This window comes from Anabrus simplex, chromosome 10 (genome assembly GCF_040414725.1).
Source record: "Anabrus simplex isolate iqAnaSimp1 chromosome 10, ASM4041472v1, whole genome shotgun sequence".
Classification (NCBI taxonomy): Eukaryota; Metazoa; Arthropoda; class Insecta; order Orthoptera; family Tettigoniidae; genus Anabrus; species Anabrus simplex.
The window spans coordinates 75520683-75535574 of NC_090274.1; the positions used below are offsets into that span (position 1 = coordinate 75520683).

Sequence of the window (14892 nt, forward strand, 5' to 3'; positions counted from 1 at the left end):
CACTTGCTTCCCACTCCTAGCCATATTGCTATAAGTCCTATCTGTGTCAGAGTGATGTAAACAAGTCATAAAAGGAAAGAAGGTACATCAAACCAGTCATTAGACTCCCAGTGTAGTGGGCAATATGTAAATTGCATAGTCACAGGTTTTTCACAATGGGTGTGCAAATTAATCCCATTCTGTGGGTGCGGGATGTTCTTTCATTGAAAATGTTTATCTCTGGGGTTCAGTTTCCAGGTAAAACTGGAGGTCCTGTGGCTATGAGCACAATATCAACAGTCACCTAAAACTACAGACTTGACTGCAAAACAGCAATAATAGTGTTTGTTGCTCATGTTTCAGTGAAAAGGTCTGTGGAGGTAATCTACATCACAAAACAATCTGTACCTCCACACTCTAGTTAAAATGGACTTGGAAGTAAAGATCAAAGAGGAACCAATCTGCTTTGAGGAAATTTCAAATAATTCATGCGTAAGTATCTTTCCAGGTAACTTTATAGTGATTACAATGAAATTCTTAGGAGTAATCTGAGTTTGACTGCTTACATAACTCTACTTCATCTCATGTTAGGATATATATGAGTATCTTGCTGTCTGTTTTTGAGGCACGTATATTTGTATACTAATCTCAAGTTGACTAAGTATATTTATTATGATTACACAAATGCAGAATTTACAGGTATGCACCTTTGTTTGGCACAGCATGTCTGAAAGCTGAAGAAGAAGTGGGTTTATCTTCATCTCTCTTTGGTTTGTAGCTCTTGTCAGGAAAAAATGGCGGTCTGAGTAGCTCAGGTTGTGGAGGGCTTGCCTTCTGGTTTCAAGTTAGCACATTAAATCCTCTATCACCCTGACGGTATTAAATATGCTCTAATACATTAGCCTCTTGCGGGAACGATTTCTGTCATCTTAGTGTTTTGAAACCTTTAAAGCTAGTTTGTACGACATAGAATCAATAATTGTTAGGCTGGTGAGTGGGTAGTCTTCCTCTGCTTTTATAATTTACAATAAGAACAGCAAATAATAGCCATGAATTGAAGGGCATGACGGGAGGTTTGATTGGCTCTGTCGAAATTCCAGCCCAACACCAACATAGAAAGTTTCCATCTGAAATGTATAATGAATTACATGTTTAGATCTTAAGGAGTCAAATAATTCAGTGGTAAACCAGTTCATTCTAGAAAGTGTTCGAAGAATCACAAGGCAAAAGTGTTAACTTTGGTAGTATAATAGTTAATTTTTTAATAGGCCTATGCTTAAGTGGGCTACAACGGAACAAGCAGTAGCAAAAAACATTTTATCACTGATAAATATTTTTCTAAGGAAACAGTCTAATTTTTAAATACATGTTCTAAAGTGTTAGATAACATGAGAATAACCAGTTGAACTTTTCATAAATATTCTAAAGTGTTCCATTATGTTTTAAAGTGGTCCATTACAACAAACATTATCGAGAAATGGTCATTATGTGTGTATGTGTTAAAAATAAGGGTAGGCCTATATATTGATGATGTCTTATGCATAGATAAATAATAGTTAGACCTTAAGATATGGGGAATATTGATTTATGATGTAGAAATCGGTGATGAAGTGAGTAGGGGCTTCCGAAGCATGTACATGTGAAATAATTGTACAAAATTCAGAACTGATAATATTTTTTCAGGGCAGACCAAACCATCACCCAGAGTATATTGTGTGCTGGATGTCATTCATTTTTATTGGAAATATTGGATGGTTGTTGGCATTGGAACCTTGTATTCATTATTTTTCTTCATGGATATTTTTGGATTGGTTACGTAACACTAATTATTTTCAGTGTAAAAAGAACTGGGCAGGTGCTATTTTTTTAAAAATGAGCACCTTTATCATACCTACAATGCCCCAGTAAGATTTCCAATGAATTTGAGATATCAGTGCAAGAAACTTAGTGCTGATTCTGGATCCTATCAGTACTATGGATGGTTTTTCATCAGGTAAAACTACTGCAGTGACACTTAAGTTACTGTTCATGATAAAATTACTGATTGTGACTGGTCGCATCCTTTTTGCCTAAAATCATGAGGGGATCGAGCCCATTAATTCTGTATTGATAATTCGATATTATCCTCTTTGGCATGAACAGATTTAAATTAATGTTTATATGGGGAGCTTGCTCATTATTGACTTTTACTCATGTTTCCTCCTGATTGAAAAGGTTTTATAACACTGATGGTTAACTTTGATAATTGGATTTTCCACTGTCACAATACTCTTAAGGCTTCCTCAAGTGTTACTTTTGAGATTGTAGAGGGATAAATCTAGGGGAGTACTATAATATTCCCTGTTAGTGTGAGGAATTTACAGGGCACATCTGGATAGTGAGATGGTTAAGTATTCCATTGAAATGAAAAGTCACCTTATACTGCATTTAAAAACAAATTAATGGCAAAATAGTTGACCACCTTTTTTTTTTCTCAACTTCATATTACAACACTGGTATCACCTGGCATGCTTGTGTGGCTGTAGGTATTGCAAAAGCTTTATTTATTATTTTTTAATGCTATTTGTTTGGGGCATCAACCTATAGAGGTCTTTTGCCCCTATTTGCACCAGGTAATATGAACCTGTGTATAATCGGAATGGAGGAAGTGTAGAGTGTTGAATGTGAAGAAAGGAACGTTAAGGATGACACAAACACCCAGTCCCCAGGTCGGGGATGTAAATCATTTACAATTAAGAACCCCTGACCCAGCCAGGAATCAAACCCAAGACCGTCGGGTTACAGGCAGGCGAGTTGCCCCCTAAACTGCGGGGCCAGCTTTATTAATGTTCTATGAAGTCTAGCACAACTCAAAGAATGTTCTAACAACCTTATTATTGTTATCTTTTTGGGAACAAATTCCTTCAGGAATTCAACAATTTAGTTTAGGAGCAAGTTCAATGGTTTAGGGTGAAAGGGCAGGCAATGATGTGAGTGTGATAAAAGAATTGTAGTAAATATTAGTTCAACTACAGTGCTATCCCTAAGACCTCTTAATGGGTGAGGTGCCCTGCCATGTTTACAGACCGCCCAGCTAACATAACCTAGAAATGCACTAATTACATACTGTAAAACTGTTTAGTTAAATGATCAATCATTATTTTCAGAATAACTACATCAGAGTTTAGCGGTTTTGAATGATGTCACAAACCTGTATGGCACACCACAGCAGTGGAATAGTAATCCCCAGTATTGACTGATTATGAATGAGCAGTAGAACTCTAGAAGTTCAAAATCCTCTGTTGTCTTGTTCAGGGTAAAAATACTAAAATAGTTCAATTTTGCAGTTACTGTTACCCATCTGTTAATACAAATGCCATGAGGGGAATAAATTGAAATTTTTTCATATCCGTTTTGGACATAGTATTCCCCTCCTAGCCACTCATTTCTGATACCCGGCTGACAAAATTTCTGGGAAAAACAGTGCACTAGTTAGAGAAGAATCTGGTACGACAGTATAAATTCACATGGAAACCTGCATCTTTCTAGTCCATGGACTAATGAGCCATGCATATTAGTAATGACTAATCTACATAACTAAAATTGTAACAACTGTGTATCTATATATTTATTATTTTGGCAGCATTTTCTTTAATTATCCATTTCAGGTGTAATAATGATACCTAAATATTTTTTAGCTTAGGGGTCTTGCCTTTCTTTTTGTTGTTGTTTGAGTTCCTGTAAATGAAAAATTACTGGATGTATTTGAACTCACATTTAGAATCCCCGTATCCATGGATAGCTTTTAGGTTCAATATCATTTCAACATCTATGAATTGACTGAGGATTTATGTGAAGACTGAAACAGTGAGTTTACTCTCCCAAAATTATACATAGCCAGCCGTATATGAAATCTACCAATCTTACTGGAAATCTGTTTGTTAAAACTTTCTGTTCAGGTACACTATTTTTATATGAGGATTAATGAAGGAGTTATCTATTCAGGATGCCTTATTGTCTTAATTCCTAAAGCACATAGCATGTGAGCAACTTTCTTTCTACCTGAGAGGAACTTCACATTTATTGTAAATCACTTAGATTTATCAGTTTTTATATTCACATGGAACAGTAAACGTGCTGTCATTATACCACTCTGAGGAGTCTGATGAGTCAGACTGTTCATGAGAGTGATAGCTACTGGGACAGTCATCAGCATTCTCCTCCGCAGTTTCAGAAGTCGCTGATGTGGACTAGTCACCTCACCTGATAGTGTTTTCAAACTCACAAATCTTCCCTCTTTCCCACAATACACTTCCACCACCCTAGTTAATGGCCATTCGATCCAGTTCATCCCATCAGCTCCAACCAGTACCACATTTCCTTCTCCAGTGTTTATGGACATCTTATTCTCTTTCTGGTTCAACTGATGTAGGTACTCTTCTCAAGATCTTGTTGGAACTGTATTAGAAATCAAAATCTCCTTGATAAGTTCACATAATCCAGGTGATCTAAATCTAGTATTCCCATGCAGACATCATCTTTCATAATACTTGAAGGTGAATGTTGGTTGAGATCTTCAGGCTTCTCAAGCAAGGAAGCAAGAGGACGGAAATTAACGAAAGCTTCACTCTGCCACAGTAGTGTTGTCATCTCACACATCTTGACTTCATGGTCTGGCTTCTCCTTCTTCCTTGTATAACCAAAAATCTTTCATGCATGTGCAAGAGTAACATGCGAGTGCAACGCAGTGAAGCTCTCCCAAGGACACGTCTCAAATTTCGCTATGCTGTCTGAATCAGACTTTGCCACCAACCACCCTACCAGCCTGCTCTGGGAGTGTTACTTCTCTACTGTATTCGCTCCATTGTGGAATCTCTTTCTCTATGGTTTTAGTCGAGAGTTCAAAACCAATTGTCTCTACCAGTGAAATTAGTTACGTTGTTGTTGAAGACATGTTTGGTCTTTCTCATCGAGTGATAAACTGTCAAAAACTCAGTAAAAATCCATTCATTATGATATTGCTGACTAATTCCAAGTGCACTGCCCTATACACAGCAAATGTAAAGAGCATAATCCACCTCTTCCTTTTTACCTTCAGTATCAAGAGTCCATCAAGATCTACACCTGTCACCTCAAATACCATATCATCTTTTATTCTGTTTTCCGATAGAGCTACCGCCTTCTTAGCTTCATGCCGTTTTTCATCTCACACATCTTGACTTCATGGTCTGGCTTCTACTTCGTACTTGTATAACCAAAAATCCTTCACGCATGTGCAACAGTAACATGCGAGTGCCAACACCCACTGGCTTCTCTCTAAACCTGAACAGAACAGAGGGAATAAGTTCAATTAAGTTTGGACCTTTGTCATACAGTCATTCAGTGAAAACTCCCTCTTCCTTTTGCTGGATGCGTTGAATATTGGCCTAATTCACATTGTTGCACTGTCTTAATTAAACCCCGAAGAGGTAGAATGTAGCCTTTACTTCTAGTTCCTTCATAATGTCTCTCTTCAACAATACCATCTTTAGCCTATTCTCGCAGTACAGCATCATACTCATCAAATTAATTCTCACGAATAATTTTCTCAGTCATGGAACACAGTCTTTTTTCTGCAACCTCCTTGTGTCATATATTACTTTCAATCCCTATTGGTTCCTAACTCTTTTATCAAGAGGGCAATGATGTCATTGAAATTATACTTAAGGAACTGGAAAGGATGGTAGATAAATTCCATTGTCATATAGCAGCAGGAATAAATGAAATTAGATCTGAAATGGTGAAGTATAGTGGGAAGGAAGGGTTGAAATGGCTTCATCAAATAAGGTTATCATGGAGTGTTATTAAGGTACCTTTAGATTGGATGAATGCTGTAATTGCACCTACCTATAAGCAGGCAAGGAGGAAAGATTGCACTTATTATGAAGGTTTCTTAATTATCAGCATACATGGCAAGCTGTTCACTGCCATCATGGGAGGGAGGTTGAGAGTAGTGGTTGATAGGAAGTAGGATGAAGAGCAGTGTGGTTTCAGGCCATAAAGGGTTGTCAGGATTGTATTTTCTCTATTTGCTAGAATTTTGGAAAATTTTTGTAGTTTACACAGATCATCTGCTAAAAAGTATAAATTGGCAGGAAGGGAATCAGTAAGGTGAAAATTTAGTAAGCAATCTGGCATATGCTGACAACTTTATCTTAACGGCAGATTTTTACTAAATCCTGCAGTCTTCCGTCTTGTAACTTGAAAATAGCTGCAATGTGTATGGTATGAAAATTAGCCTTTCTAAGATTAAATTGATGTCAGTAGGTAAGACATCCAAGATAACTGAATGTCAGATTGGGGATATGAAGTAGGAACATGTAGGTAATTTCAAATATTTAGGATGTGTGTACTCCCAGGCTGGTAATATAGTAAGTAAACTTCAATTAAGCTAATGCAAGCTACTCACAGTTGCAATCAACAGTATTCTGGAAGAATGAAGTCACCTCCTGGACAAAACTATCTTTACATGGGTGTGTTCTCAGACCGACTTTGCTTTAGGGAAGTGAAAGCTCGGTAGACTAAGGATAACTTATTCACATCTTAGAAGTAACAGACATGAAAGTAGCAAGAATGATTGCTGGAAAAAACAGGTGGGAACAACAGAAGGAAAGTACTTGTTATGAAGAAATAAAGGCTAAGTTAGGATTGAACTCAATGGATGGAGCTGTATTCTTGAAGCGTTGGTGGTGTCATGTGAGGTGAATGGAGCAGGATAGGTTACCTAGGAGAATGGCAGAGTCGGTCATAGACGGTTAGAGTAATACGGGGAGACCAAGGCGATGATGTTTAGACTCAGATTCTAATGATTTAGCGATAAAACATGTAGAACTAGTTAGGAATAGGGGATTGTTATGGTGATTAGTACATACACTGAGGCTTGCAGACTGAACACCAAAAGGAATAACAGTCTGTAATAAATATGTATCTATATATTCCTTTAACAGGACATTTCATCATGTGCTCATGGATAACAATTGCATTAGCGCAGTGTCCGTGTTTGCCACTATTGGCAGCATGGTCTGAAGATATCCGGAAGATTCCTCTGCTCTTTATGCAGTACAAAATACTAAATGCATTCTTACATTCAATCATCAGTTTATTGCCTTATTACATGATATACAAAAATGCTATCCAATTTGAGTGTTGGTTCACTTTTATTTCACCCCCTTGATGGTGATATTAGATCAGTCAGCCCCATTAAGGAAGAGTGTTGGTATTAGAATAAGAATAAAACAAAATTTTCAAGGAAATGTCCCTCTCATCTTAATTTAGCCATTCAGAATATGGATAATAATAATAATTGTACCGGGCGGTACACCTCCGCTCCGCTAATTCAAACATTGCGCCAGTTGAAACTCCTCTACTGGAGGAAACCTGAACTTTAACTACAGTGTTAATTCTTAAGTTTCTCAGATGATGTCCCTACTTGTAAATTTTGAAGTGTTCTGAACTGTGTCGTTTTCGATGCATTTTTGTTTTGTCTGTAGCAAGAAGTTTGAACATTCTCTTCTAGATGGCACTACTGAAGGACTACAATTATGCACCCTAGTGCAAAGTGAAAGAACTGTGTTTTTGGAGAAATTTTGTATTTATAAGTTTGTTCCTTATTAAATTTCTTTCAGCTTGTGTTTAAGTTGGCAACGTTAACCCTTTCTTTCTGCCAGTTTTGAAACTGGCCAATCATAAATTTCTGTAATTAATTTTCCACCAATCCGGGTTTTCTTCTTCAATTCTGACATGTAATCTTTTGGTCGTCCAATAAAAAGCTTGTGGGCGGGTGTTATCATTCAGGAAACGTCTCGAATGTTCCGCGAGGGTATATAAACAGCTGATTTTCGGGTCTCTGCGCCACTTCAGTAACTTCTATCATTGTGTAAATTATGTAGCAGGGGGCGGGAAGCGCCTCTTTCTTCGGGCAGCAGTTCATCCAACAGGTAATGGCCGTTTTATAACTTATTTTCTTGCCAGCTCAGCAGTTTAACCCTCGCGGCGGGTTCGAAACCTTTTACCATGTAACTGTCCTCTAAAATGTAAAAGACTCTTGATTTAAATTCTGCCTCTGTAACTACATATGGGGATAGAGAGAGCTTAACCCTCTCGAGCTCCCACTCGTATTGCTTTGAGGTGAACTTATTTTCACAACCGTTTCTTCCCTTCTAATGTAATGTAAATCGTTTTCTCATATAAGTCACCTCTTTAGGATGGGATTAGCCCTTGCATTAACGGCCTAGTGCCAAGTAGGTTTTAAATAAAGTGTATTAGGAGTGCAAGGACGCCTCCTCTCAAGTTGGTATTTTGGAGGCCATGTAATTGTCATGTTTCTTTAATGAATAGGCCTCAGTAGGTTGGGTAGGAAGGCGGAGTTTGGTGTGGCCTTTGATAGGCTTGAACTTTAAGAGCGGGTTGCTCTTTCTTAACATTTTGATTTCTGTGTGCCTCGAGCAGGCTTTACTGAGTAATAGGGAGCTAGAGCTCCTGGGCATGATTGGGGTTTTCTGCCCCTGTGTCAAAGCTGGTATCTGGCTAAAATTGGGCTAATTGCTCAAGAATTATGTGTCTGGCTCTCGGAGCCCAAAACCTGTAACACTGTAATTGTACATTCTCGATTTGTGGCTAGGCTACTGTGTACCTGTTATATTTGTTATTTCTTGATCTTAAAAAGAAAATATAACCTTGTTAAATTTTAAAGTAACTTTAATTTCGTAAGTTGAGACCTGTTCATCCCAGCACCTTCTTTCACTTCTGCTAATCCACCAAACCACGGTAACAAGTGGTAGCAGAGCATGGTTGAATGGGTCTCAATTTAGCCTCTTTTGACGGCTAAACATTGCTTTGTTGTTTTCGAACTCTAACAATTTTCTCAGTTGCTGGAATCTTTTGATTCTTCCTTTTTTTCAAAATTGTTTGTCATCATGCCCGGCCCTCGCGATGTCCTCCATCTCAACTATTTGCGCAAGGAGGCGTTAATCTATGAATTAACCATTAAAAATGTGCAATCTGGAGGCACGGTTGCGGTAGACACAAATAAGCTTAGAGAGTCCCTTGATTTGCCTATTTCCATCCCCACTTTGGGAGAGAAAGAAATTGACGACTCTCTCTCCACGATCACGGACAATACTACTGAGCTGGCATCTGTAATTACCTTTTTTGAAGAAAATGACCCTTCTCCTAATCAAATTAAACGTGTGCGAGCCAGGTTATTTCATTTTTCTAATAGAGTTAACGATCTGTTGTCTCTGAAGTTTGAATGACGTTCAGAGGAAGGAAGCTAGTATGGTTCTTGAAAATCTTTCTGAATTGTCCAGTAAGGTTACCCAATTGTTAACTGGGGAAGTTCCTCCCAAAACTGATCAACCCACTACGGTGAATGTAGGTAGCGAGGAAGAGTCTCCTAAGGGAGAAGTCAGTAGGAAAACCGTTGGAGCTCAACAAATCTCTGCCCCATTGGACAACGAGTCTGAACGCCGTACCTCGTTGAATAATGTACGTTCTGAATTAGCTTCTTTGCCACTTAAACCTTTACCTACTACGTCACCCGAGTTCAGCAGCTTGCCTCATCCATTAGCAATGTTGCTCAAAGGTATTTCTAAGTTTTCTGTTAACACTACCAGTGAAGTAATTTCATTCTGAAGGTTTTTAGTTGAATTTCAGGATCATGCCCTTGTTTTTTCTCTTTCTCCGTGTCAAATTTTGCAAATCATTTACCCCTATGCAATTGGTGTTCTCTCGGACAAAATTGTTAGGGCAATAGCGGAACAGTCATCTATTGAAGACTTTCATGCACACCTTCTTGCAAATTTCATTCCTGCTCGTGCGAGGTCATCCCTGATTCAGAAGTACTATTATCGTGTACAGCGGTTGGATGAAAACTTGGCAGATTTCATCCAAGATATTAAGTTCTATACTAGGGTATTTTGCTCTTCATTTTCCCGAAGACCAAATCGTTCATGCTATTGTGGAAGGTATTTCACCATCCTATAGGTCATATTTGTGTTTCGCGGCGTGCCCGCAAACCTTCTCTGAACTTGAAGCTTTGGCTGTGTCAGCCGAAGGGGTTAGGTATGCGGACACATTACGTGTTGCCAGGGAGCCCCCTCCGCCATGAAGTAACTTTCGGCCTACACCCCGCCGAACCATCACGGTCCGTAAATGTTATGCCTGTGGGTACCCTGACCATCTTCGGAACAAGTGTCCATCAATTAAATCTAGTGGAACAAGGAATGGAACAGGGTCATCGCAAGGTTGCTTTAAATGCGGCGCGTTTTCTCATATTGCCAAGAACTGCCCTAATGCTAGCAGCACCCCTCCTGCTCGACTTCTGGTGCAACTTCCACCAATGCCAATAATAATAAGTGACTAGTGGCGTCGGCTGAGTTGGCGAACCCTTCTTCTCGAGGCTCAGCCCTAAGTAAACATTTTGAAATTTCTGGGAAAACTCAGGCGCCAAATTTATCTTTTGAAGCTCCCAAAGAATGTCTTAGGATTGCGGCGGATACCCCGCACCTGTGCCTTTTCTTAAAATTGAGTTAAATAATGAGCCTATAACTGCTCTTTTAGATTCAGGCAGTGTTTGTTCGATTATTTCGGCTGAATGGTATTCGAAATTGAAATCTGTTTGTAAGCTTCCTGACTATTGTTCGTCTTCGGTTCAATATGTTTCGGCTAATTCATCTCCATTAGAAATTCTAGGCTCTTTAAATGTCAAAATTCGTATTTCTAAATTTACTTGGAAAGTTAAATTGTTTGTGGCTAAGCATGTGTCTTGCCCCATTATATTGGGAGCCGACTTCATGTCCCATACTGGTCTTGTGCTCGATATTCAGAGTAGGTCGTGCACTTTCAAATTCGCTTCTAATTGTAAAATCCCCTTATTGAAATGTAATTCTGCACCATGTTCATCTATTTCGCCTACGCAGGATGAGATGTTGTTAGATCTTAGACATCTACCTGAGGAGCAGGCTGACAGTATTTGTAAGTTGTGCCAGTCGTTTCCAGAGGTGTTCTCTGATACTCTTGGTGTTACTGACCTGATCGAATACAAAATTGAGGTCACGGATTCGATTCCTGTCCGTTTTCCACCTTATAGGCTATCTCCACCTAAAATGAAGGCATTGAAAGAAATCATCGATCAAATGTTAAAGGATGGTATTATTAGGCCCTCTATGTCGGCGTATTCTTCACCTATTTTTCTAGTCCAGAAACCCCAAGGTGGCTTCAGGCCTGTCATTCATTATAGGGCTCTCAATCGGAAGGTGGTGTTACAATCTGTGCCCCTTCCTGACCTTCATTTTTGTTTTTCATGGTTTCGTAAAGCTAAGTTCTTTACCATCTTGGATCTAAATCAGGCCTATAATCAAATTCCTCTGGCTGAAGAATCCAAACATCTTACAGCGTTCGCCACGGATTGGAATTTGTATGAATACAACCGCGTGCCTTTCGGGCTCCCCACGGGAGCAGCTGTACTCACTAGACTGCTAGATAGGGTCTTCTCCGACATCAAATTCGAGTACTTGTACCACTATTTAGATGATGTCGTCGTATTTTCGGAGACTTTCGAAGAACATCTAGGTCATCTAAAGGAAGTTCTCAATCGCCTTCGTAAGGCGGGGCTAACTGTGAAGTTGTCCAAGGTAGCTTTCGCTAAGCCTTCCATGTCATTCCTAGGGCATATTGTCTCGCCCGATGGTGTCGCAGTCGATCACTCTAGAACGCAGGCCATCCGTGATTTTAAACCTCCCAAGGACATAAAAGGTATTGCCAGGTTCATTGGTATGGTGAATTTCTTCAGGAAATTTATTCCTAACTTCGCTAATAGAGCGGCGCCCTTGAACCTTCTTCGTAGGAAAGGCATCAAATTTGAGTTGGGGCCTTCTCAACAAGCCGCTTTTGAAGACCTGAAATTAGCTCTTTGTAATGCCCCTGTCCTGGCTATGCCAGATTTCTCGAAGAAATTCATCGTCCAAACCGACGCGTCGTCGTCGGCGGTAGCTGCAGTCCTTCTTCAAGAGACTGAACTAGGGAGGCGACCCATCGCCTATGCCTCTAGGACTCTATCGGCTCAAGAAGCCAAGTATTCCATCTATGAGCTCGAAGGTTTGGCAGTCTTATTTGCCTTAGAAAAGTTCCGTCTCTATCTGGAACATGTCAAATTCGACTTGGAGACTGATAATCAAGCCCTAAGCTGGGTCTTAGGTAGGCCGCGTCGTACTGGTCGTATAGCCCGGTGGGCCATCCGAATTTCTGCCTTCCAATTCGACGTTAGGCATATCAGAGGTACTGAAAATGTTGTCGCAGGCGGACTCAGCCGTATGCTTTCCAATGACGTCTCGACCCATGAATCGGTCGATAGTTCATCACCTCCCGAGTCCATGCTATCTGAGGTTAATGCCATCTTAACAGATGCTCCCATGCTCTTTAGGGATATTGAGAAATACCAACGTGAAGATCCAACGCTGGCTCCGATCATGGAAACCCTTTCTTCTGGGGAACATGTTGTCCCTTATGTACTGAGGAATGGTGTTTTATGTTGCTCTTCGAGGCATGATAAGATGATGAAAGTTGTAGTTCCAGCTGTTCTTGTACCTATGATCATCAAGTACTATCATGAAACCCCATTGGGGGGGGGGGCAGTTAGGCATCTTTAAAACCCGTGAAAAGATTCGTGAAATGTTCATCTGGAAAAGCATGGACGGTGAAATCCGTGAACTAGTAAAGGCTTGTAAATCTTGCTTGCTTAGTAAACCCATCATGTCTACCAAGGTAGGCCTTTTGTCTTCTCATCAAGCGTCGCGCCCCATGGAACGTCTCTACATCGATTACGTAGGACCCTTCCCCCAGTCAAAGGGGAATGCCAACAAGTTCATCCTTGTATGTGTAGATGGTTTTACAAGATTTTCTTGTTTATTCCCGACTAAGCTGGCTACCGCTCAGTCCACCATTACTTGTTTAAGTTCAATCTTTGCTTCTTTTGGTCCGTGTCAATATATTGTGTCTGACAATGCTAAGGCTTTCACATCTAATCTATTTCGTAAATTATATTTTGACCTGTCTATCTCTCATGTGACAACTTCTGCTTATTATCCTCAACTATCTCTGGCTGAACTGGTTAATCGTAATCTGAGGTCCGCGTTGATTGCCTATCATCATGAAGATCATTCTAGGTGGGACACGTCCCTGCATTGGTTAGCTTTTGCTTTGAATTCGGCGGTTCATGAATCTCATAAGTTTACTCCAGCTTCTTTCATGTTCAAGTTTGTTCCCAACACGCCGCTCTCTAACCTCTGGTCTCTGAGTGACATTCTACCCGAGACGATAGATCCAGATAATATTAAAGATATTTGGAAGAAGGCTAAAGCCAATCTTAAAGTGTCTCGTGAAAAAGTTAGGGAAGGATATGATCGTGGACGGAGACCCACCAATTTGAAGGTAGGTGACCAGGTGATGGTCAAAAATTTTGTTCCCGCGGGCAAGCTTGCCCCCAGATTTCATGGGCCGTGTATTATTCTCGATTTTCTGACACCCGTTACCTTATTGCTAAGCAATCCAGTCACCGAGAGGATATTTAGGGTTCACCTGTCGCAGGTGATACCTGTGTAGCTTCCGCGCTAACGTAGCTGATTTGATATTTGCTTTAACATTTTTGAAAGTATTCGGAAAGTTATATTTTTTGGGGGGGGTTCATTTTGAGGCCTTCTGCCCTGGGAATCAAGCTCTTTGTACCTAAGCATTTATTGTAAAACCTTCCCCGACCAGTTAAACTGCCATCCTGTCCTTACCATGGCCATTACCACGCTCCCGTCTCCTGCTCAACAACACACAGTGGCTATTTAAATGAAATAACTATCTCCACGCCGCTGGCCCCTCAACATCACCACAAAGCCTGTGCCCTAAAAGAATTATGGTCCGACAAATTCTGCCGTCGAGATCTTAATGTTTCAGTGCCCCCGCAGCAGCGCGGCGCCGTACCGCTCCTGAGGCAGGGTACGGGCCCGCCCTTCTCCAGTGAGGCCAACCTGTGTACGGCGAGCCGGAGCCCTCCTCCCGGCCAAGGCTGATGTGCGGCGCACAACCTGCTACTTGCCCGCGGCCTGTATACGTTCGCCGCGGGTGCGGCGTGCTTCTACTCCACTACTCCTCTCATAGTGCGGGCGAGCGATATCTCAGGGTACTGAGGGGTCCGAGCGGCCTCCTCTGGACACAAGCAGCGGCGGCTGGTCTGGCCGTCAAGCTTAATCAACATTGAATGTACTTAATCAGCCACATGGACATTTAATATCAACAATTACTACGTTTTTGAATTCAACTGCAATATTTGGTGGACTTAGAAAATTTTCTTCACTTTCAATTATTAAAAGTTTTTCCTTCTGAATCCAACCTTTACAATTATAAAGACATTACATCAACAATAACTACAAAGAATTTTGAAACTGGATCCAATCATTTAAGAAAATTTGGTTGTAAATACTTCTGCAATTAATGTCCATATCAACATCATAACTTGGACTTTGTTTTCAAACAAATTTGTTGTGTCACCCCCTGGAGAGACTTTTGGGGGGGGGTAGGTCTGTACCGGGCGGTACACCTCCGCTCCGCTAATTCAAACATTGCGCCAGTTGAAACTCCTCTACTGGAAGAAACCTGAACTTTAACTACAGTGTTAATTCTCAAGTTTCTCAGAAGATGTCCCTACTTGTAAATTTTGAAGTGTTCTGAACTGTGTCGTTTTCGATGTATTTTTGTTTTGTCTGTAGCAAGATGTGTGAACATTCTCTTCTAGATGGCACTACTGAAGGACTACAATTATGCACCCTAGTGCGAAGTGAAAGAACTGTGTTTTTGGAGAAATTTTGTATTTATAAGTTTGTTCCTTATTAAATTTCTTTCAGCTTGTGT

The 14892-nt window shown here is 40.3% G+C and overlaps 1 long non-coding RNA gene across 1 annotated transcript in view; it reads left to right on the top strand.

The window, feature by feature from the left end:
- Positions 1-378: 378 nt before the first annotated feature.
- The window catches only part of LOC136882195 (uncharacterized), a 100394-nt gene continuing 85880 nt past the window's right edge, over positions 379-14892 (top strand). Inside the window, exon 1 of the long non-coding RNA XR_010861113.2 lies at positions 379-471. This is a non-coding gene — a long non-coding RNA (uncharacterized lncRNA). The remainder of the gene's footprint in view (positions 472-14892) is intronic.